Source organism: Ammospiza caudacuta, chromosome 9 (genome assembly GCF_027887145.1).
Source record: "Ammospiza caudacuta isolate bAmmCau1 chromosome 9, bAmmCau1.pri, whole genome shotgun sequence".
Classification (NCBI taxonomy): domain Eukaryota; kingdom Metazoa; phylum Chordata; class Aves; order Passeriformes; family Passerellidae; genus Ammospiza; species Ammospiza caudacuta.
Genome location: NC_080601.1, coordinates 11,559,339 through 11,563,135, shown reverse-complemented (window position 1 = coordinate 11,563,135; position 3,797 = coordinate 11,559,339). Strand labels below are relative to the sequence as shown.

At 40.2% G+C, this 3,797-nt stretch overlaps 1 long non-coding RNA gene across 1 annotated transcript; it reads right to left on the bottom strand.

The window, feature by feature from the left end:
* Window positions 1-1,109: 1,109 nt before the first annotated feature.
* LOC131561546 (uncharacterized) lies at window positions 1,110-3,585 on the bottom strand. The gene is made up of 3 exons (XR_009275080.1): window positions 3,534-3,585; window positions 1,884-1,979; window positions 1,110-1,794 (listed from the first exon to the last, which is right to left on the bottom strand). It is a non-coding gene; the product is annotated as an uncharacterized LOC131561546 (long non-coding RNA).
* Between the last annotated feature and the right edge of the window lie 212 nt (window positions 3,586-3,797).

The following is a 3,797-nucleotide window of genomic DNA, read 5'->3' as shown; positions in this document are numbered from 1 at the left end:
AGCTGAGGTACCCCTTCCAGTCAGGGTAAACATTCTGTAGGACCCATTGCTTCTTACACAGCTCCATCCTGCTGCTCACCTGCTGGGGGACACAGGTGGCAAAAAACAAACTTCCATTTTCTGCACATCAGCCTGGCAGACTTTCTGTTATTGTTCATTTTAGAGAGGCTTTTTTTTTATTGTGGGTGTGGGTTTTTTGTTTGGTTTTGGTTTTTTGGGTTTTTCTTTTTGTTGAGCTTACATTACTGTCAGTTGGAATACTAATGGACATCAACATAAACATCATCTCCAGGGCAGTTCAATGAAACTAAGGCAGATTGTCTTAAAATTAGCTTGAGTCATATCTGAAAATTGCCAGTGATTAGCTGATTATGGTTTGAATTGAAGTCAGATTGCTACAAAAAGCCACAAAAAGTCATCTGCAGATATATTATAGTAAATGATGCCTTGGATGCCTCAGTTGTTGCCAGTGCTTGCATTAGGGATGAAGGTCTATTACTGCATCACATTTATGGTAGTCATTTTAAAATATGGATTCTGCCTGAGGAGAATCAGTCTCCTGGGAAAAATTCTGTCTTTTTACTTTTTAAGCTACTCACTAAGAGTAATAAAAAAAAAAAAAAAAAACAAAAAGAAAAACGGAAAAAAAATGAGACATCACAAACAACATAACAAATTAAAATATTCTCCCTATGAGAGAAGCTTGTTCCTCTGTAAATACAATTATTATAATTACAGAGTGATTCAATCTTGGTGTCTTACTAGAAATTGTTCCTTCTGTACTGAGAGTATGCGACATTTAAAATAATTTTCAATAAATCAAAGGCCTAGTGTAAAAATGCTGATAGATGCCAGGTTTATTAAGAACAAAAGAAGGTACTATGATGCCATAATTATAAAGTTTGGTGAGTACTTCTGGTTTGATTAAATTCTCCTGCCCAACACTACTAAGACATTCATTTGTCACATGTGTCCCTATTCCTCAGATTTGAAATAAATACAAAACCATTTCATGAAAATAAGCAAGGCCTTTATTTCAAAACTGGTCACTTTTGAGCTGTGTCTCTGCATGGTTTACAGGCTGCTCTGCTCTTCAGCACCTCATATTTTTTAGTTCTCAGAGAAAATTCCCTGACAATCTTTACCTGTGAAAATGTATTTGAGCTCCAGTCCGTGTTGCATTACCAAGCATATTGCACAGGGAAATACTCAAATAGTACCTACAAGTCAGGAGTCATATTTAATTCCCATAAAGTGGGCAACAGGATACTGCTGTCCCATTTCTAGCAGGTTTTTTGATTTAAAATACTCACAATTGGTTCTCATCTCTTTTTAGCGCATATTTGACTTCCCACCAGAAAAATAAATTCTTACTTGGTATCTCTGATGATATGGGAGAATGTTAATGAGGTTCTGTGCTGGAAGCACTAACCTGGGGTGGGGACTGGGGAAAGAACAAAGACACTGACACAGCTGTTGGAGGTGGGACCAAGAGCTGGACACCAATTGCTCAGACCCAGAGGAAAAGGGAAAGGGCCTCAGCAGCCAGCCCTGCCCTAAACACTGCCCAGGGAACAGAAACTGGAAAAATCCCAAACTGGAAAAATCCCAAACTGGAAAATGCCAGGCTCTGTGCCATTCTGATTTTTTACCAGTTCCAGGCCAGATCTTGGAGAACAGGCTCAAGGGGCTTAACAGGGAGGCGATGACAACTGCTCACACCAGTAAATGCTGTTCTCAAAGGAGAGGAGCACATGTTCAGGACCACAGAAAGAACCACAGACTTGGTGACTCCTAAATGATTAAAAGACAATTATTTTTCAGATATAAAAAAGAATGGCTGAGGAAATTCAGCGGCAGAAATGAGCATGGGAAACCTTTACCCTCAGCCTCCAGACAGCTTTTCATATGGAAAGGCTCCCTCTGTAACCTCTGTAATGACCAGGAAAAGCCATCTTTAGGGCAGCTTCAGCACACTGCTAACAGAGAAACAACAACAGAATAAAGGAAAACTGACACGAGCAATCCTGTGCTGGGCACAGAGCACAGAGACAAGCCATCATTAGGCAGCACATAAATCTCTGCTTCACTTACATCAAGTGAAGCAGAGATTTGCTGCTTGCTTTACTGCTTTCCTCCTTCTTTATCATCTCATAAAAGGGTGTAGAGAAACAAAAGGTGGCTAAAAGGATGATCAGAAATCCACCTTGATGGACTGAGTTAACAAGACCACTCGTGTGGCTGAACAGGACTTGGAAGAGGATGGCAAAATCTGGGCCTTGGCCAAGGTGTGTGTCAGGATCAGTCATCCCTATCTCTAAAGCAGTGGTTAAGAACAATAGAAGAAGAATATAAGCAGATGGTTGCTAGTTTCAAAACAAACAAAAGTATTTCTTCTCCTGGTGTGGTGAATTTGCACTGAGAAAAAGCTCTGCTTTTCAAAAGCTGCAGCCGAAAGGCCGCAGAGAGTCAAAAGCAAAAGGCACAGCCATGGAGAAAAACAAAAACCACAGAGGACACAGAAGCCAAAAGATGGCAGGTGTGCTCAGAAATTAGCTGCCATAAATCCCTAATGGATGGTAGAGTACTCGGGGACATCAGTCTGTCCTTGCCTTGTTCCTGAGCTCACACTCAGGTGTCTGCTGAAGATCTGACGAGGAACATGGGCTAAAGCAGCGTGGCCAGCAAATGAAAGGGCTTAAAAATATTCATTTGCTCTTACTATTAAATTCTGCTATCATGTAATCTGTGCTTGATGATACAAGATTTGAGAAGAAATATGTGATGTGTGTGTGCTGTTAAAAGCACAAGGTGGACTTTTAAGAAAACATTTCACAAATGTGTTCATGCTACTTAATACCTACAACAGAATTCTAACCTTAGTTATGCAGTGTGTGTTGCCTCCCAGTCTGCTTGCAAACAAGAGTGACTAATTATTTAGGCTTTATGAATAACTAAAATGATTCATAAAGCCTAAATAATTTCTAGATTTTTTTCATGTTATTCACTAGAATTTCTCATGTTATACTCAAGAAAATGCGACTGTCTTCATTTTTAAGAAATCATTTTTAAAATAATTGCTTTCTTTCCTACATGCTCTCAAAAGTTTTAAGGTGCATGCAAGAGACACCCCAAAAACCCCAAATCAGAAAACCTGTATCTAGAACGTAAATATCTGTCTTTTAAAAACTAAAGGCTTGCAACAAACGTGCTTCTGACATTCCCAGCCCTTTCTGTTCAGCACTGTGGTGGCAATAAATTGGTTCTCAATTTTATTAGTTCCTCATTTAAAATTTAAGTTCTTGCATGCAGGGTAACCTTAGTGCCTCAGGACTCTGAAATTACCTACACAACCCCCCTGTAATTGGAAGAAAAGATGCATAAAATTCACACCTAGCTCCATGCAAATCAAAGAAAGGATGCATTACTTTGGTTGCCTCTCTTCACCTAGTGACTTTCCTTCATTATCTCATTAAACATTAGAGAAGCAAAAAACACAGACTGAGAAATTTCAGGTAATGTAGAAAACATACTCATTTTTGTGGTGCCTCCAGAGGTGGTAGATGGCCCCAGGAACTCTTCTGCCCAGCCAGGACACTGCAAACCAATGTCCATGGAAATGCCTGTGCAGTACTGGGGTGCTGGGCTGGCCCTCACAGTGGTGGCAGCACTAAGAAAACAGTGAGATAGAGAAAATCTCTAAAAAACAGGAGTTGAGAGCCCCCCCAACACCAGCATCCAACTCAGCTCTTCTGTCAGTGCCAATCACCTTTACCTCGACAACTAAACCAGGATGG